The following is a 21,413-nucleotide window of genomic DNA, read 5'->3' as shown; positions in this document are numbered from 1 at the left end:
TAGTCTGCTGAAGTCAGTCTTTGCTTCCAATTCCACAGTAATATACTTCACACACAAAGCCTTTATCAAGTGACATTCTACAAAAATTGCGAGACATAAAATTCAAATAATGAGACATAAGTCCCTGACTTCGTAAGCTAGACACAGTAATCGGTGCAGGTAATCTTAATGCAACCCATCCTGAGGGGCAGAAAAGGGTTGGGGAGGGGTTATTTTTAAAAATTGCTTAATATGTCCCCAATGTCTGGGTAGGTGCCTGCCACTATATTTATCCTGCTGGGTTGCCCCTTTGTATATATCCGTAAGACCAAAAGCTATAGGAGCAGAAGTAGGCCATTCAGCCCATCGAGGCTGCTCCACCATTCAGTGAAATCTTTGCTGATCAAGTAACCTTCAAATCTGCTTTTCTGTCTTTTCCGCATTACTCTTGATTCCCATATGGATTAGAAATATGTCCAGCCCTGGACAGGTGAGGCAATCTGTTATAATTTTTAAATCAAATACATCAGATGTCCAGCCTAAATTCAAACCTGGCTGGCTGAGTTTTCCTGGGATTCCCAAACTCACCATCCTCAGATTTCTTCCCTGTGATCTCTCCTAATTTCCCTCCGTTAGGAGAAAAGCAGCGAAGTACAGCCATTGCCTTTTGGACAAGCTGGCGATCTAATCGGCTGCGGTAAAGGATGTTAATAAGCTCCTGCCATTAATTCCCACCAAACAAACACCCATCCCCACCCCACCCCACCCCCAACCTCTCTGGGAGTCATGCTCTGCCACCCCCTCTCCTTAAATATCAATGCAATGATTACCAAGCCCAGGAGGCATCAGAACATATCACAGCTGCTGACTCTCCTGTCCCAGGTGACACACTTAGCTCACCTCTACACTGTCCTTTGACATAATGCTTGAATCCACTGCCTCCTTGGCTCTTAATTGCCACATTGCTAATCACATCCTTGCATTAAACAAAGTTACAGAATACAGAGTAAAATAATGGGCTAACAATGACCTTCTATCAATCAAAGGAATGTTGCCCTCCTATCTCTTCTTATCTTCCTTAGGCAGATATGACCTTGCAGGTTTGTTTTCAATCAATAGTTCTTTCATTGCATTATCCTCCCACAGTCAGATGCTTGTGCTTTGGAAAATTAGTCTAAACTATAAAAGTTTAAAGAGCTGATCTATGTGGTTTGCTAATTGGTTAGGCAATAAGGTAATGATGACACATATCCACTGACAGTACTTCACATGGAGAGAGTGTCAGATGTTACACCACTGGCTTATGCTGGCACCTCGCGTTGTGAAGTTGTCGGACATCTTCAGCCACATGAATACATCAGGACAAATGGGCTGGCAAGAAGACCTGTGGTCTAGCACACTCTCCTTAAAGAGAAAAACACAAAGAACTGTGGATGCTAGAAATCAGAAATTAAAACAGGTATTGCTGGAAAATCTCAGTAGGTCAGGCAGTTTCTGTAGAGAGAAATCAGAGTTTAACACGTCAGATCCAGTGACACTTGTTCAGAACTGATGGTAGCCAGGAAAAGGTTGGTATATGTGCTGGAGAAGGGGCATAGGGAGTGCTGGTTGGTTTATTGTGCACCAGCTCCCTGGTTCTGACACTGGAGTTGTGTAGTGAGATGTGGCGTGGTGAAAAACATAGGAGGCAGGTGCTTCAGAGGCAAAGGAAACTCTGATTTTAATAAAATAAACAAAATTGAAAATATGTACAATAACTGAAAAAAATGAATGTTTCAAAACCCCGATGTTACGCATCAAGTAAAGTGAGAGTCATCTGACAGCTAGGTAAAAACAAGGACTGCAGATGCTGGAAACCAGAGTCTAGATTAGAGTGGTGCTGGAAAAGTATAGCAGGTCAGGCTGCATCCGAGGAGCAGGAAAATCGACATTTCAGGCAAAAGCCTGAATAGAACTGGGGCACTAATTATCTGACAGCTAACTAGTGCCCCAGTTAACCCTTGCAGCCCCAACTTGGTACATTACTGTTCATTACTGGGTCAACAAGCAGGAGGCCGGAAGAACACAGCAAGCCAGGCAGCACCAGGAGGTGGAGAAGTCAACTTTTCGGGTGTAACCCTTCCTCAGAACTGGGGTTGGGTGTACGGGGAGCTGCAGATAAAGGAGTTGAGGGGGCAGGGTGGTGAAGTGGGGATAGGTGGAGACAGGGTACGACCTGATTGGTCAATGGGTGGCTGAAAGAAATGGAAGGGAGGGGAAGGGGTTGGAAGGGAGTCTGTGCCAGTTGCAGGGGAATGTATCTGGTGGAGTAAATGATAGGTGGAGATTTAGCCCAGAGGGAAGAAAAAGCATTTGGACAGACAAAGGCCTGGGTAAAGGTCAACCTGGATGAATCAATAGCTGCTAATGAGGACCAATAGTAGCTAACAATGTTTGTCGTAGCAGCCCACCTGATGTGTGGGGGTTGGGGCAAGGAGGTGGGAGAAGGTGCTCATGCCCGAAAGTTATTGAACTTGATATTGAGTCCAGGAGGTGGTAGAGTTCCCAAGCGGAAAATGAGGTGCTGTTCTTCCAGCTTGTGATGAGCTATGCTGGAGCACTCCAGCAAGCCCGAGACCAATATGTTGGCCAAGGGACAGGGTGGTGTGTTAAAGTGGCAAGCAACCAGAGCTTAGAGTCATTTTTGTAGATAGAACCTAGGGTTCTGCAAAGCAGCCACCCAGTCCATGCTTCATTTCCCCAGTGTAGAGGAGACCACATTGTGAGCAGCGAACACAGTAGATTAGATTGAGTGAAGTGAAGATAAAGCGCTGCTTCACCTGGAAGGTGTGTTTGGGCCTTGGATACTGAGGAGGGAGGAGGTAAATGGGCAGGTGAAATGCGAATGAAAATGACCCTTAGATGATGTCCAATAAACTTCAGTCTAATGTGACACTACTTGAAGTAAAGCAAGAGTTCTCCCAAGAGCCTAGCCAATATTTATTACTAAACCAGCATTACAAAGATGATTTTATGATATAGTATGCTTCTATGGTGTATATGCAAATTTGTTTAACAATAAAGAAGAGAAACAGCATGAAGAATTATAAGAATGTAAGAACTAGGAGCAGGAATAGACAATTCAGCCCCTTGAGCCTGCTCTGCCATTTGATATGATTTGGCTGATCTCATCTCAGCCTCAACTCTTAACTTCTTACATACTCCCCATTCCCTTTAACGCATTGCTAATTTAAAAATTATCTCTTTTCCTCTTAAAATTACTCAAGTCCCAGAATCCACCATACTCTGGGTTCGTGAATTCCATAGATTCACCACCCTTTGAGAGAAGGGTGGCCATGATAAATTGGCCATTGCATCCAGGGATATGTAAATTAGGTGGAGTAGCTGTGGGAAATATGGGGTTACGAGGATAGGGTGGAGAGATGGATCTGGGTGGGATGCTCTTTGGAAGATTGGTGTAGACTCAATGGCCGAATGGCCTGCATCTGCCTTTTAGGTGTTCTGTGACTCTATGATTCTATAATTCATTTCTCCTCATCTCTATTTTAAATCTGCTACCCCTTATCCGAAAACTATGACCTCTCATCCTAGATTGCCCCATAACAGGATACATTCTGTCTAAGGGTAATTTGCCAATCCCCTTTCAAATCTCACGTAGCTTAATTAGAGTTGTTCTCATTCTTCCACACTCGAGTGAGTGTAGTCTAAGTTGCTCAATCTGTCTTCATTAGATAAGCCTTCCATCTCTAGAATTAATCTAATGAACTCATGACATTCCAATGATGAAATAATGAGACAATATTTTCAATGTGACTTATTCAACATGTTGTAAATAATGTAAATAAATTGTAAAACTACTTATGAAGGCAGATCCGTGGAACTATACTGGGAGTTGAGCCAAGAATTCACTGGAGTGAAACTCTGGTTTGTGATATTAACAACGGCATATTTAATTATTTTTGTTTTACCAAGATGCACCATAGAAAGCATCCTATTTACATGAAATTCCTTTGTTATTTAATGTAGTTGTTGGTCTAATTATTTCAACTGATCATGTATTGTTAAAGCAACAATGAAAAAAATTCACAAAACGTGACGCTTATTACGAATTTCTCCCGGCTACTTCAACCCATAGGTTTATGACAGAAAACAATTAAAACAATAGGGTATATTGCCCAGAGAAATCAGGCCATAGATGAGGGATGGCAGGGACAAACTTGCATCTGATTTTGAGTAAATACCTCAACACGTCATTTTTACTGAGTTTGAGTTTGATTTATTGATGTCACATGTATATAGGAACAGTGAAAAGTGTTATTTTGTGTGCTATACAATTCTAAAAACAGTAAATGAGGTAGAGGACCTGGGTTTATATGTGCATAAATCCTTAAAGGTGGCAATACAGATTAAGATTGGTGGTATCAGTGACATTGGCACCATACAAAATGCATCAGGGTGACAGAAGAGTGCAGGAGGGATTCACTGAGAAATACAGTGTTATAGCCACAGCAAAGGTGCAGAGAGAGAGCGAGAGAGCAAGATCAGAATGAACATTTGACAGGTTCATTCAGAAGTCTGATAACACCAGGGAAGAAGCTATTGTTGAATCTTGTTTACAAACTTTTATATCTTCTGCCAAATGGAAGAAGATGGAATAGATTACAACCAGGGTAAAAAGTGTCTTTGCAGTGGGAAGGATAGATAAAGTCAAAAGACTGGACTATATTCATGACTCTATAGTTTCTTGCAGTTTTGGGAAGACCAGTTGCTATGTGTTGGAATGCATCCAGATAGGATGCTTTCTATGGTGCATCTTGGTAAAATAAAAATAAAAATTGACTTTAGAGTCTTTGTGGAGATGCTAACTTTCCTTAGTCTCCTGAGGAGGTAGAGATATTGTTGTGTTATTTTGACTATTGTGTCAATGTGGGTGGACCAGAACAGATTGTTGCTGATTGTCACTCTCAGGAACTTGATGCTCTTGACCATCTCCACCTCAGCACCACTGATGGGGACAGGGCTGTATCCTCCACTCCGCTTTCTGAAGTCAATGACCAGCTCCTTCATTTTGCTGATATCGATGGAGAGATTGTCATCTTTATACCATGCTGCTAAGCACTCTATCTCTTTCCTGTATTCTGTCTCATTATTATTTGTGATCTGATCTACAATAGTGGTGTCATCAGCAAACTTGTCAATGGAGTTGAGATGGAATTTGACCACACAGTCATGAGCGAATAAGGAGTAGAGTAGGAGTCTGAGTAAACAAACTTGCAGGGCACTGGTGTTGAGGTTTATGGTGGAGGAGGTGTTGTTGCCTATTCCTACTGACTGTGGTCCATGGGTCAGGATGTTAAGGATCCAGTTGTAAAGAGGGGAGCCAAAAGCTAGGTCTAGAAGCTTTAACATGAATTTGTTTGAAATTATGGTATTGAAGTGGAGCTGTAGTCAATAAGCTGGAGCCTGACATAGGTATCCTTGTTATCCAGATCTTCCAGGGATGAGCGCAGGGCCAGGGAGCTGGCGTCTGCAGCAGTAAGTGAATTACAAAGGATAGAGGTAATTTGGTAGACAATGGTTAAAGCATTGTGAACAGTAAGAATGATGTAGAATTTCAAAAAGACAGACAGATTGGCAGAATGGGTGAACAAGTGCCAAATTAAACTTAAGTTAGAGAAGTGTGAAAGTAATTCACTTGGTAGGAAGGATGCAGAGAGATGCTATAAAATAAGAGGTGCAAAAGCAGAGCAAAAAGGACCTGAATGTGTATGTGCATAAATCCTTAAAGGTGGCAATACAGATTAAGGTGGTATTAGTATGGCATCAATGGCACTCTTCTATCTTGGCACTGTGCCAGTGGTGTATGCCACTTCTAATTGGGCATCATCTGCTGTGGCTGTTGATTCATGAGGGTATTCCCTTTCTTAGCTGGAACTGAAGAATAGTGTTGAACTGAGGTTGACTGATACCTTTTCCTTCCAGCAGGCATTCTTCTTCCCCATCTGGTCAGTTCGTTGATCTCCTGTTGTTTTTCACACTCTTCACTTAACACCCCACTAGCCTCCGCAACTAAAGCCTCCATTTTCGTCACCTCCAGTGGGATGATATGACCGTGAGACATATCTTCCTCCCACTCATTGTCAGCCTTCCGCAGGAACCATTCTCTCTGGTACACCAAGGACCACTCCTCCTCCATTCCAAATGTCTCCTCATACCCCATGCACTTTCCCATGCAATCACAGAAAGCATAACGCCTGCCTGTTAACCTCCTCATTCCACATTATCCAAGGCCCCAGACACCCCTTCTAGGTGAAACAGTGAGTTACCCTCACTTCACTCAATCTAGTTTACTATAATTGCTACTCACAATGTGGTCTCCTCTACACTGAGGAGACAAAATAGAGAGTTGGTGACCACTTTGCAGAGCCCCTATGTTCTTTTTGTAAAAATGACCCTGAACTTCTAGTTGCCTGCCACATCAACAACACCACCATGTTTCCTGGCCAACATCTCTGACTCAGGCCTGCTGCAGCGAGTTTCAGTGCAAGCTCGAAGAGCAACATTGCACATTCCACTTGGGCACCCTGCAGCCTCTAGGACTCAACATCAATAACTTTAGAGCCTGACCCCATCCTTCCATGTTTTTACCAATCCCTGCTCCTGATCCTGAAAGCTGTGCTTTCAGCACAGCTCGTGTACACTCAGCTGTCATTATCACTTATTCACCTCCCCTCTGTCCTGACTTACTATCAATAAACTCATTGTCTGCCTACCCGTTATCGCTCTCTCTCTCTCTCTCTCTCTCTCTGGGCTCTGTCTCTACCCATCCGCTAACCTTTCCCCCCAGCTCCAACACTCGCCCCACCTCCAACTTTTCCTTCAGCACATATACCACTTTTTTCTAGCTGCTAACAGTTCTGATTAAGAGTCACTATTCTCGAAATGTTAACTCTGTTTTCTTCTTATTGATGCTACCAGACCTGCAGAGTTTCACCAGTAATTCCTCTTTTTGTTTCAGATCTCCAGCACCTGCAGTTCTCTGTTTTATTTTAGCACATAAAAACCAACTGGGCTGTGCTCCTTTGTGACTACAAAAGCAGCTGATGACTGATAATCTCCTGCTCAATAGCAAGCCCCTAGCCCACCCCCCACCCCCACCCCACAAATGAGGACTACTGTACAAATTGTAGATGTATGATGTTTTCTATCCCTTTGAAGAATACACAAGGTGGAAAAGCCAATTTCAACACTACTGATGTGCTGTAGTGGGACTGAGTTTCTTTTGTATAGCAGTGGAAAGATACTCACATACACAGTACTAGCCTGGGTCTGAGTGATACTATGCTTTAAAGGTCACAGTCAAAGAACTATCCCCTAGTCACCCTCTGTGTCTCAGGTAAAGGTATTTTCTCGCTCCAAGAGCTAGAAATCAGCTAGTTACCAATGCAAAAATAAAGGAAACAGGACAACAACAGGAATCTCTGTCATCCTGAGCAATGGATTCCATCCAGTCATGGTTGAGAGAAATCAGAATGACAAAATCTCAAGCAACTTGAAAACTAAGAACCTTGAAATTCCATGGGAAAACATGTACCCAAAGAGAATGGGCTGATGGAACTTGTTGTCTTTTTGCATGAACTTGGTACATGAAGGCTGTGTTAAAGCAGGGAAATGCTGAGATAAGGGAGTTGAAGTCAGTTGGTTGAGGAATTACTGTCAAAACGTGCAGAGCTGAAACAGAAACTTGTTACCTTGGAGGCTACCGGTCAGTAAAGGCCAGTATTCCCATCAGAAAACACAGAATTAAAGGGAAAGGTTAAATCCCTAGAAATTGCCAATGAGGAAAAGGTAGTTTACCTCACAAATTAACAAAGGCAATTTGAGATAGTGAACTAAAATGCTGAGAAGGCACAGGGACAAGTTCTAGTGTCAGAAATTAAGATTCAGGATAAGGAAAATAAATGTAAAGATCTCCAGGCAGCACTTAAAGTATTGCATCAAACATAGCTTGAGCAACAAGTGCAGAATGCTGTCAACAAGAAATTGAGGTTTTACAATCACAGCTTTCCAGAGATGGTTTCTCTGTGCTTTGGGACCCAGACAGAGATTATGGAATGAAAGGTGTAACCCAGATTGGGGACTGGTTGAGGGTGAAGCCGTACACTGTTCAGATCAGGGCAGGGAATATGATTATATTCCTGACCCCAACTCCCCTCTGCCATACTTGGGTAAAGATTCTCTGTATAGTCTAGTACAAGTCCAAAGTAAGATAAAGATTTAATAAATCAACCAGTAATTGGGATATAAACTAGGTATTTTGAAATGTGAGACAAACACATAGCAGAATTTGAAGCTAGGTTAGATAAAGGTGTGAGTAAACTCTAGAGTCAGCCAGAAAAAAGTTAAGATCTATCCTCTGGAGAGTCAGAGGAGTCTGACATACTTTTCTGATACACTGTAGAGGGGCTGGAACAGGACCCCAATCCCAATCAATTTCAACATCTTCACAAACCTTAGAGAGAGGTAGTAAAAAGGAGTAAAACTAAGTTTGAACCACAGTCCTTTGTTTGATAAAGTAAGAGCACCTTGGTGAATGTGTTTTTGGAATAATAAATTGGTTGAAGTGGCTGAATAGAATATTTGGTAAAAGCAAGGACTGCAGATGCTGGAAACCAGAGTCTAGATTAGAATGGTGCTGGAAAAGCACAGCAGGTCAGGCAGCATCCGAGGAGCAGGAAAATCGACGTTTCGGGCAAAAGCCCTTCATCAGGAATCTGATGCCCGAAACATCAATTTTCCTGCTCCTTGGATGCTGCCTGACCTGCTGTGCTTTTCCAGCACCACCCTGAAAGGAATATTTCACAGTCAACAATCTTGATGAGTACAAATTTTAGAAGAATTCAATTCAGGTGAAAGAAATGAGCTGCCAGAGGATGTGGTGGACCCTGGTACAATTGCAACATTTAAAACGCATCTGGATGGGTATATGAATAGGAAGAGTTTGGAGGGATATGGGCCGGGTGCTGGCAGGTGGGACTAGATTGGGTTGGGATATCTGGTTGGCATGGATGGGTTGGACCGAAGGGTCTTTTCCATACTGTATATCTCTATGACTCTATGACTCTACCTGTGTAAACTGATAAACTGTAAATAAGAGCAGGAACTACTTTGATCTTTTGTTTTTGAGGTTTAGATAAACTATGAAGCTGATTATTGAAATTGCGTTGTTGGCTTGGCTTTTACATGTGTAGTACTGGTCAGGAGTTGGGAACCATTTGTGTTGATGATATGCACAGAACTTCAGATCACACTTTCACTTACATCAGAAGCAGTTGAACATTCTGTAGGGTGTCCTGTAAGAATAGGAGGACTCAGAGGAAGGATAATTATGTGAAAAAGGGGTAAAGTGTTGCATGAAAATATCCATCATGAATTGGTTATTCTGAATCTCTCAGGTACTCAGTTACCACCACGGTGTCCAAAATCTTTACCTTGCATTTATTGGTCAAGAGATTGAATTGAAGGGAAAAAAGACAGAAAATGCAGTAATTTGTTTGGAGATGCTGCAGGCATTTATTGTCAGGGATGTCTGCCGTTAATAGCCTAGATATCAATGCTATAAGTGAATGATAAAATCAATAAACTTTTCAAGTTATAGACACAATGAACAGCAACATTAAACTCAGTAATGAGTCATATATGGGTGGGAACAGAATCTTGTGTTTGGGATAACTGTTATATCTAAAGATGACAAACCATTAAATATTACAACAGTACAAAATATTGGAATGATCCAAAACATCTGAATGAGAGTTAAGGAGGTTCTACCCTTATGTCGTAGGAAAATGGGCGGGGGGGAGGGGAAGACTTGTAGGGACAGCTCTTAAGGAATGCCACCAGACTAATAAAACTATTGTTTGTCCCCTATCCCATGAACAAACCACATGTGGTTTTAAGTCCAGCTGTAATGAAACAGTTAATTGTACTCACGAAGCTTCAAGTACCAAGACAACATAGAGTTGGATATGGAGATGAAGGAGAATACTGCATTACAACATCTTTAAAAGGATATCATTGTTATTATCTGTCTTATCCCATCACTGATTCAACATTTTGCATTCACCAATGGAATTGGTTAACATCAAGAGGAAAAAAATCTGTGACTTTTGACATAACTGATTCAGCTAGCGCAATTATTATGGTTAGGCAAACATATGAGGTCCATATTGCCATGCACTCGGAACATTTGGAAAAAATAAAAGGGATTTTGAGAAAGGCAAACAGGTTACATGTTAAGGTTTAGCCTATTAGACATCAAGACTGATATTTAAAACATTCTTGGTGGGATGACATCTGGGATTAGGGAAGTAATGTACACATGGCTGTATAAATTTGTATTATTTCACATCTTGTTATTATTATTTTGTGTACTTGGATTTATCTTGTTTTTATTACACTCATGTTTCACTTTTGGCGTCAACAAAAAATACAGCAGTTGAAAAGAGAATTAGTTCTGTTAAGAAATTATAATCTTAAAGCTGAAATGGGTGAAGCATAATAGAACATAGAACAGTATAGCACAGTACAGGCCCTTCACCCCTCAATGTTGTGCCAGCCTTTTATCCTACTCTAAGATCAGACTAACTGACGTACCCTTCATTGCATTATCTTCCATGTGCCTATTCAAGAGTTGTTTAAACGTCCCTAATGTATCTAACTCTACTACCACCACTGGCAGTGCATTCCACACACCCATGACTCTCCGAGTAAAGAACCTACCTCTGACATCTCCGCTAAATCTCCCTCCAATTACCTTAAAATTATGTCCCCTTGTGATAGTGATTTCTGCCTTGGGAAAATGTCTCTGGCTATCCACTCTATCTATGCCTCTCAACATCTTGTACATCTCTATCAAGTCACCTCTCATCCTTCTTCGCTCCAGTGAGAAAATCCCTAGCTCCCTCAACCTTTCTTCATAAGACATTTCCTGCAGTCCAGGCAGCATCCTGGTAAATCTCCTCTACACCCTCTTCCACATCCCTCCTATAATGAGGTGACCAGAATTGAACACAATATTCCAAGTATGATCTAACTAGGACTCTATAGAACTGCAGCATAACCTCGCAGCTCTTCAACTCAATCCCCCTGCCAATGAAAGCCAGCACACCATATGCCTTCTTAAACACCCCATCAACTTGGATGGCAACTTTGAGGGATCAATGAACATGGATCCAAAGATCCCTCTGTTCCTTCACACTGCCAAGAATCCTGTATTTAACCCTGTATTCTGCATTCAAATTCAACCTTCCAAAGTGAATGACTTCACACTTTTCCAGTTTGAACTCCATCTGCCATTTCTCAGCCCCAGCTCTGCATCCTGTCAATGTCTCATTGCAACCTACAACAGCTCCCCACACTTTCCACAACTCCACCAACCTTCGTGTCATTAGCAAACTTACAAACCCATCCTTCCACTTCCTCATCCAAGTCATTTATAAAAATCACAAAGAGCAGTGGTCCCTGAACCGATCCCTGTGAATACCACTGGTCACTGAGTTCAGGCTGCATACCCTCCATCTACTACCACCCTCTGTCTTCTATGGGCCAGCCTATTCTGTATCCAGAGAGACAGGTTTCCCTGTATTCCATGCCTCCTTACTTTCTGAATGAGCCTGCATGGGGAACTTTATCAAGCGCCTTGCTAAAATCCATGTACACTACATCCGCTGCTCTACCCTCATCAACATGTTTTGCCACATCCTCAAAGAATTCAATAAGGTTTGTGAGGAATGACCTGCCCTTCAAAAAGCCATGCTGACTATCTCTAATCAAACTATGGTTTTCCAGGTAATCATACATCCTGTCTCTCAGAATCCTCTCCAATACTTTGCTCACCACTGACATAAGACTGACTAGTCTGTAATTCCCAGGTTTATCCCTATTCCCTTTCTTGAATAAGGGAATAACATTTGCCACACTCCAATCATCTGATACTACTCTAGTGAACAGTCAGGATGCAGAGATCATTGCCAAAGGCACAGCAATCTCTTCCCTCACGTCCTCACAGGATATATCCTGTCTGGTCCAGAAGATTTATCTATCCTTATGTTTTTCAAAATTTTCAGCATATCTTCCTTCCTAACATCAACCTGTTCTAGCGTATCAGTCTGTTTCACCTTGACATTTCACTCAGAAATGTCAAGGTCCCTCTCAGTAGTGAATAGTGACGCAAAGTATCCATTAAGGACCTCCCCTACTTCCTCCAACTCCAGGCGCAAATTCCCTCCACTATCTCTGATCGACTCTACCCTCACACTGGCCAGCCTCTTGTTCCTCACATAAGTGTAGAACGTTTTAGGGTTTTCCTTAATCTTACCCGCTAAAGCTTTTTCATGCCCCCTTCTAGCTCACCTAAGTCCATTCTTCACTTCTTTCCTGGCTACCTTGTAACTGTCTAGAGCCCTGTCTGATCCTTGCCTCTTCAACCTTAACTAAGCTTCTTTCTTCCTCTTGACTAGATGTTCCACATATCTTGTCACCTAAAGTTCTTTCCACCTCCCATCCCTTCCTTGCCTCAATGGGACAAACCTGTCTAGCACTATCAGCAGGTGCTTCTTAAACAACTAGGAGAAAGTGAGGACTGCTGATGCTGGAGATCAGAGTCGAGAGTGGGTGCTGAAAATGCACAGCAGGTCAGGCGGCATCTGAAGAGCAGGAGAATCGACATTTCGGGCAAAAGCCCTTCATCAGGAATGAGGCTTGTGAGCTGAGGGGGTGGAGAGATAAATGAGAGAAGGGTGGGGCTGGGGGGAAGGTAGCTGAGAATGCGATAGGTAGACAGAGGTGGGGTGTAATGGTGATAGGTCAGAGAGGAGGTGGAGCAGGTAGGTGGGAAGGAAGATTTACAGGTAGGACAGTTCAAGAGGGCAGTGCTGAGTTGAAAGGTTGGAACTGGGATAAGGTGGGGGTAGGGGCAACGTGGAAACTGGTGAAATCCACATTGATGACATGTGGTTGGAAGGTCCCAAGGTGGAAGCTAAAGCATTCTTCCTCCAGGCATCGGGTGGTGAGGCTGTGAGGCTTCCTAAACAACCTCCACATTTTTGTTGTACATTTGATTAGATTAGATTGGATTAGATTACTTACAGTGTGGAAACAGGCCCTTCGGCCCAACAAGTCCACACCGACCTGCCAAAGCGCAACCCACCCAGACCCATTCCCCTACATTTACCCCTGCACCTAACACTACCAACAATTTAGCATGGCCAATTCACCTAACCTGCACATTTTTGGACTGTGGGAGGAAACCGGAGAACCCGGAGGAAACCCACGCAGACACTGGGAGAATGTGCAAACTCCACTCCTGAGGCGGGAATTGAACCCGGGTCTCTGGCGCTGTGAGGCAGCAGTGCAAAATGTTCCCTGAGAACATCTGTTCCCAATCTAGACATCCCAGTTCCTGCCTAACAGCATTGTAATTCCCTCTCCCCCAATTAATTACTTTCCCATACCATCTGCTCCTATCCCTCTCCATGACTAGAGTAAAGGTCATGAAGTTGTGATCACTATCATTGAAGTGCTGTCCGACCGAGAGATCTGACACCTGGCATGATTCATTGCCAAGCACCAAATCCAAAAAGACCTCTTCTCTAGTCAGCCTGTGTCAGGAACCCCTCCAGGACGTACCTGCCAAAAATTGCTTCATCCAAGCGATTTGAACTAAGTAGGTTCCTACCAATATTAGGGAAGTCAAAGTCACAACAACCCTGTTACTTCTGCACATTTCCAAAATCTGCCTCCCAATCTCCTACTCCATGTTTCTGTTGCTATTGGGGGGCCTGTAGAAAACTCCCACTAAAGTGGCTGCCCCTTTCCTATTTCTGACTTCACTCATACTGACTCTGTGGACGAACCCTCCTTGGGGTTTCCCTTTCTGCAGCTATGATACTATCCCTGATTAGCAATGCAACTCCTCCACCTCATTTACCTCCCCCATTATTCCTTTTGAAACATTGAAACCCATGATGGAGGTTGGGAAAATTTCTGGCTGTAAGAGGCTGCTCCTTTTTTTTGAGGTATTTTAGGTGTTGAAGGTGATTTCCTCGAATTGCAGGAGCAGCAATTACTGTTTTATATGCCATTGCGATTGTTTTGGAACGTTGAAAAAAAAAGTCAAAACAACAGCACTTTTAAAAGGGAGAAAGACAGACAAAGGCAGCAAGCGCATGCTCTGTAAGGGAGAGAGAGAAAGAAACCCACACTGCTAACTGACACAGCAATGAATCTGTGCAGTTACTGCCTTTGCTGTTTGAATTCATGTATCACTGGACATTGGAGTGTGTTGAGGAAAACTTAACAAACAGCAAAATTCACAATTGATCTTGAACCTGTTTGGGAGAGGTCACAGCACAGAAACAGATAAGTGAATAGACTTAAGTATAGCTTTGCTGTAAATCTACAATAGCGAGTAGAGTGGGTTCTTTCTTGACTATATGTTTTTATTGTGATCTGTCTCTTGATTAAATATTTAAAATATAAGCAATAAGTATTCCACACTGTGGGGGGTCTAAGCTATCTAATCTAAGTTAGCCTGGAGGAGTGTTTGTAGAGCAATAAGATGGTGCTGGTTTCTGGATTTGTAGATTGGAAGGAGCAAATGGTCTTTAGTAGAGTGATATGCTCTTCTTGTTGGATGTCTGAGTTTCAGGATACTTTAAGGGTTACTTAACAGAGGATTATATCAGCAATGAATGTCATTGCTTGTGAATCCTGTTAGATCGAGTGGATTAGTTGGAGTGACAGTTAGAGGCAACGAGGAATTTACAAGTGATCAGATGGGCCAAAGGGCCGAGGAGTGGCAGATGGAGTTTAATTTAGATAAATGCGAGGTGCTGCATTTTGGGAAAGCAAATCTTAGCAGGACTTCTACACTTAAAAGGAAGGTCCGAGGGAGTGTTGCTGAACAAAGAGACCTTGGAGTGCAGGTTCATAGCTCCTTGAAAGTGGAGTCACAGGTAGATAGGATAGTGAAGAAGGCGTTTGGTATACTTTCTTGTATTGGTCTGACTATTGAGTACAGGAGCTGGGAAGTCATGTTGCGGCTGTACAGGACATTGGTTAGGTCACTGTTGGAATATTGCGTTCAATTTTGGTCTCGTTCCTACAGGAAAGATGTTGTGAAACTTGAAAGGGTTCAGAAAAGATTTACAAGGATGTTGCCAGGGTTGGAGAATTTGAGCTATAGGGAGAGGCTGAATAAGCTGGGGCTGTTTTCCCTGGAGCGTCAGAGTCTGAGGGGTGACCTCATAGAGGTTTATAAAACCACGAGGGGCATGGATAGGATAAATAGACAAAGTCTTTTTCCTGGGGTGCGGGAGTCCAGAACTAGAGGGCATAGGTTTAGGGTGGGAGGGGAAAGATATAAAAGGGACCTAAGGGGCAACCTTTTCATGCAAAACGTGGTGTGTGTATGGAATAAGCTGGCAGAAGAAGTGGTGGAGGCTGGTGCAATTAGAACATTTAAAAGGCATCTGGATGGGTATATGAATAGGATGGATTTATAGGGATGTAGGAAAAGTGCTGGCCAATGGGACTAGATTAGGTTGATGTATCTGGCCGGCATCAATGAGTTGGTCCTAAGGGTCTGTTTCCATGCTGTAAATCTCTACGACTCTATGACTTATGAACCCCTGGGACATCCAACAACCATTCCTGCCCCTGTAATATCCAACTCTCTGTAATGGCCACAACATCATAATTCTAAATACTGATCCATGCTCTGTGTTTGTCACCCTTATTCCTGATAATTCTTGCATTAAAGTAGATACACTTAAACCCATAACCCGATCAAGTGCCTGTCCCTCATCACAGTCTCTCTGCTGTATCTGGTATTCAATAACCACTCCATTATCTGATCCATAACTCAGGTTCCTACCCCCTGGCCAATCTACTTTAAACCTCCTGAAGAGCTCTAGCAAACCTCCCACCCAGGATATTGGTGCCCCTCCAGTTTAGATGCAACCCATCCTTCTTGTACTTGTCCCACCTTCCCCAGAAGATATCCCAATGATCCACATATCTAAAACCCTCCCTCCTACACCAGCCCTACAGCCATGTGTTCATCTGCACTCACTCTCTATTCCTTGCCTCACTAGCACGTGGCACCAGTAGCAATCCTGGGGTTACTATTCTGCTCATCTTGCCTTCTAGCTTCCCACCTAACTCTCTATATTCTCTTTTGAGGTCCTCATCCCTTTTCCTACCTGTGTCACCGGTACCAATGTATACCATGACTTCTGGTTTCTCTCCCTCCCCCTTAAGAATCCTGTAGACTCGATCCAAGACATCCCTGACCCTGGCACCCTGGAGATAACACACTATGCGCGAGTCTCGCTCTTGACCACAGAATCTCCTGTTTGTTCCTCTCATGATTGAATCTCCCATCACTATTGCTCCTTCCCTTCTGAACCACATAGCCAGACTCAGTGCCAAAAACCTGGCCACTGTGGGTTTCTCCTGGTAGATCATCCTCCCCCAACAGCATCCAAAGCAGTATACTTATTATTGAGGTGAATGACCACAAGGGCTTTCTGTACTGTCTGCCTATTCCTTTGCCCTCTCCTGACGGTCACCTTTATCCTGTAACTTAGGTGTGACTACCTCCCTATAACTCCTCTCTATCACCCCCTCAGCCTTCCGAATGATCCAAAGTTCATCCGGCTCTGGCTCCAGTTCCCTAACGCGGTCTGAGAGGAGCTGGAGTTGGGCACGCTTCTTGCAGGCGAAGTCAGCAGGGACACCCAGTGGTGACCCTTACCCCCCACATCCTGCAAGAGGAGCAAACAACCGCCCAAGCCTTCATACCCCCGGCTCTAAGTTGCCAAGAGAGAAGGAGTAAATGGAAAGAAAACCAAAAACACCTTACCTTTTTCTTTGGTTAGAGGAGGAGAATGCGTGGGAAACACTACCCACGTAGTGTCTCAGGTTTAGCCACAGCTCAAATATATCGGTTCACGTGCCCAGCAATCTCCGTGTCCTTGTCCACTCCTGTTGAGCCTTCACTTCGCCTATTCACGAGGTAAGTCTTTAGGAGGGAAATTGACCTTCCCATTAGCCCCTGGGTCTGCACTCTCACCTCTCCCATTGCTGTAAATGCATGTTGATTACTATATTTTGTTTTGTGTGTGTTTATTATGATTTATTTACTGATCATTATTCTTAACTTCATTTATTGATTAGTGGTCTGCAAAGTTCTGTCTGCATAATGAAATGGTGCACTTTAAATTGGGTATTGTATAGTGACTCAATTTGGTTACGATGATGTTGTGGGAAACTAGTGTTTGATCATCATGTTAAAGATAATGAACAAAGAGGAGGAAATATGATATCATAGACTTCAGAACGTTAATAATTATTTATGGGCTGAGTGAATCAACAAACACGATTACACATAGCAATCACTTTGTCTGGTATGAACAGTTAAGGAACAAAGACAAGCTGTTACACAGAGACTCAAGCAATTAGCCATGTCTTGGCGAGATTATATAGACAAAACTGCTTTGACACCTGCTTGATAAACTGGATGCTTTATGGCCAAAAAGGACAAGGATTACCCTGCAAAAGAATTTAAGGAGTTATAGGGTCATAGAGTCATACAGCACAGAAACAGACACTTCCGTCCAACCAGTTCATGCCAAACATAATCCCACCTGCTCCTGGCCCACACTCTCTCCAAACCTTTGCTACTCATGTATCTATCCAAATGTCTTTTAAGTGTTGTAATTGTACCCACATCTACCACTTCTTCAAAGTTCATTCCACACGCAAACTACCCTCTGTGTAAAACAATTTGCCCCTTGAGTCTTTTTAAAATCTTTCTCCTCTCTCCTTAAAAATGTGCTCCCCAGCCTTGAAATCCCCCATCTTGAGGGAAAGACAATGACCATTAACTATCTATACCTCTCATTTTATAATCTTCTGTCATGCTGCTTCTCAACATCTCACACTCTAGTAAAAAATTCTGAGTCTATCACATCTTTCTTTACAACTAAAACCTTCCATGCCTGGCAACATCCTGGCAAATCTATTTTGAACCCTCTCCAGCTTAATACTATTCTTCCTACAACGAGGCAATCAAAACGGACACAGTATTCCAAAGGAAGGTTCACCAATGTTATCAGGAAAGCTATGTCTTCGAACAGATAGTCAATGCCAAGTGTAACAAGAAACAAAGAAATTGCTTTTAATAAGAAGGGCAGCTGCAGACTTGCAGTAACTCAGAGTAACGACTGTAAAAAAAAATCATCAAGATATCACCTCAGAGACCGAAGGATGAATATCTGTCTAAGAATCAAACTCCAGAATTTTCCTTTATCAGAACTCCAGAAAACAACTTTGCATAACAATCAAACCCTGTGCACTTCCACACAGTCCACCATTGATTGAAATCCTGGCTTGATTCTTCCATTAATTGAGTAATAGTCATGATGTAGAGGTGCTGGTTTTGGACTGGGGTGGACAAAGTCAAAAGTCACATGACACCAGGTTATAGCCCAACAGGTTTATTTGAAATCACAAGCTTTCGGAGCACTGCTGCTTTGTCAGGTGAAGTCACTTCACTTGATGAAGGAGCAGTGCCTTGAAAATGTGTGATTTTAAATAAACTGGTTGATATATAACCCAGTGCCATGTGACTGCTGATTGGGTAATAGCCAAGTTGGGTTGTGAGGCTTAACTTGCTTACTTGAGGGGTTTTAGAGTCATAGAGTCAAGGAGATGTACAGCACGGAAGCAGATCCTTCTGTCTAACTCGTCCACGCCGACAAATATCCCAACCTAATCTAGTCCCATTTGTCAGCACTTGGCCCATATCCCTCCAAAGCCTTCATATTCATATACCCATCCACATGCCTTTTAAATGTTGCAATTGTACCAGTCTTCACCACTTCCTCTGGCAGCTCATTCCATACACGTACCACCCTGTGCATGAAAATGTTGCCCTTTAGATCCCTTTTAAATCTTTCCCCTCTCACCTTAAATCTATGCCCTCTGGTTTTGAATTACCCTACTCTGGTGAAAAGACCTTGACTATTCACCCTATCCATTCCCCTCATGATTTTATAAATTTCGATGAGGTCACTTCTCAGACTCCAACAGTCCAGGGAAAATAGTCCAGTCTATTCAGCTTCTCTCTATAGTGCAAACTCTCCAGCCCGGCAACATCTTTGTGTATCATTTTTGGACCCTTTCAACATTCACAATATCTTTCCTATAGCGGGTCTTAGGAGATGGATTATAAGTGTAAACTAGCTCAGAGTATAAAGACAGATCCCAGAAGTTTCTATAAACATAAAAAAAAGTAGCTAAAGTAAACATTCATCCTTTAGAGGATGAGAAAGGGGATTTAGTAATGGGATATGAGGAAATGGCCAAAGCATCAAACAAGCATTTTGAGTCACAGTGGAGGACACGAATAACATGCCAGTAATTGACAAGAAGACTGAGGTTGGTGAGGACCTAGAAACAATCATTATCACTGAGGGGTAGTGTTGGGCAAGCTAATGGAGCTAAAGGTAGACAAGTCTCCTGGTCCTGATGGAATGCCTCCCAGGGTGCTAAAATAGATAGTGGGAGAAATAACAAATGCGCTTGTGGTAATTTTCCAAAATTTGCTGGACTCTGGGCAGTTCCAAAAATTGGAATATTGCAATTGTGACACCACTGCTTGAAAAAGGGGGCACATAGAAAATGGGGAATTATAGGTCAGTTAGCTTACCATCTTTAGTGGAGCAAATGCGAGAATCTATCATCAAAGAAGTAATAGAAAGACATCTAGATAGAAATTGTCCCATTGGATCGACACAGCATAGGTTCATGAAAAGCAGATCATCCTTAACTAATTTGCTAGAATTCTATGAAGATGTTACGAGCATGGTGGACAATGGGGACCCAGTAGATGTGGTGTATATAGATTTCCAAAAGGCATTCAACAAGATGCCACGCAAGAGGCTGCTGCATAAGATAGAGATGCATAGTGTTATGGGTAATGTATTAGCATGGATAGAGGATTGGTTAACTAACAGGAAGGAAAGAGTATGGATAAATGAGTGCTTTTCTGGTTGGCAATCAGTGACTAGTAGTGTACTTCAGGGACCATTATTGGGACCACAATTATTCACAGTTTACATTGATGATTTGGAGTCGGGAACCACGTGTGGTGTGTCAAAGTTTGTGGATGACATTAATTTGAGTGTTAGAGCGAGGTGTACAGAGGACTCTGCAAGTTTGCAGAGCGATATAGATAGTTTAAGTGGGTGGCAAAGGTCTGGCAAATAGAATACGATGTGAAGTCATCCATTTTGGTAGGAATAACCGTAAAAAGGACTATTACTTGAATGGTAAAAAATTGCAGCATGCTGCTGTGCAGAGGGACCTCAGTGTCCTTTTACATAAATCACAGGTTGGTTTGCAGGTGCAGCAGGTAATTAAGAAGGCAAATGAAATATTGTCCTTCATTGCCAAAGGGATTGAGCTACGGGCGGCACGGTGGCACAATGGCTAGCACTGCTGCCTCACAGCGCCAGAGACCCGGGTTCAATTACCGCCTCAGGCAACTGACTGTGTGGAGTTTGCACATTCTCCTCATGTCTTTGTGGGTTTCCTCTGGGTGCTCCGGTTTCTTCCCACAGTCCAAAAATGTGCAGGTTAGGTGAATTGGCCATGCTAAATTGCCAGTAGTGTTAGGTGAAGGGGTACATGTAGGCGAATGGGTCTGGGTGGGTTGCGCTTCGGCGGGTCGGTGTGGACTATTTGGGCCGAAGGGGCCTGTATCCACACTGTAAGTAATCTAATCTAAAAGCGGGAGCTTATGTTGCAGCTGTACAGGTGCTGGTGAGGCCACACCTGGAGTACTGTGTGCAGTTTTGGTCTCCTTACTTGAGAAAGGATGTACTGGCACTGGAAGGGGTGCAGAGGAGATTCACTGGGTTGATTCTGGAGTTGAGGGGGTTGGCTTATGAGGAGAGACTGATTAGACTGGGATTATATTAATTGGAATTTAGAAGAATGCGGAGGGATCTTAGGGAAACATATAAAATTATGAAGAGAACAGATAAGATAGAAATAGAGAGGATATTTCCACTGGCAGGTGAAACTAGGAAAAGCGGGCATAGCCCCAAAAATGGAAGGAGCAGATTTAGGACTGTATTGAGAAGGAACCTCTTCACCCAGAGGGTTGTGAATTTGTGGAATTCCCTGCCCAATGAAGTAGTTGAGGCTTCCGCATTGAATGTTTTTAAAGTTAATGTAACTTTCTGATCAATAAAGGAATTAAAGGTGATGGTGAGAGGGCAGCTAACTGGAGCTGAGGCCACGAAAAGATCAGCCATGATCTTACTGAATGGCGGAGTGGGCTTGAAGGACCAGATGGCCTGCTC

General features: G+C 43.0%; 1 protein-coding gene across 1 annotated transcript in view; it reads left to right on the top strand.

Annotated features, from left to right (window-relative positions):
* LOC140496394 (thrombospondin-4-like) overlaps window positions 1-21,413 on the top strand; it is a 126,549-nt gene that overhangs the window by 47,788 nt on the left and 57,348 nt on the right. The gene's annotated exons all lie outside the window — the stretch shown is intronic.

This window comes from Chiloscyllium punctatum, chromosome 2, assembly GCF_047496795.1.
Source record: "Chiloscyllium punctatum isolate Juve2018m chromosome 2, sChiPun1.3, whole genome shotgun sequence".
NCBI lineage: Eukaryota > Metazoa > Chordata > Chondrichthyes > Orectolobiformes > Hemiscylliidae > Chiloscyllium > Chiloscyllium punctatum.
The sequence above is the reverse complement of the archived record's forward strand: the minus strand, read 5'-3'. Positions and strand labels throughout refer to the sequence as shown.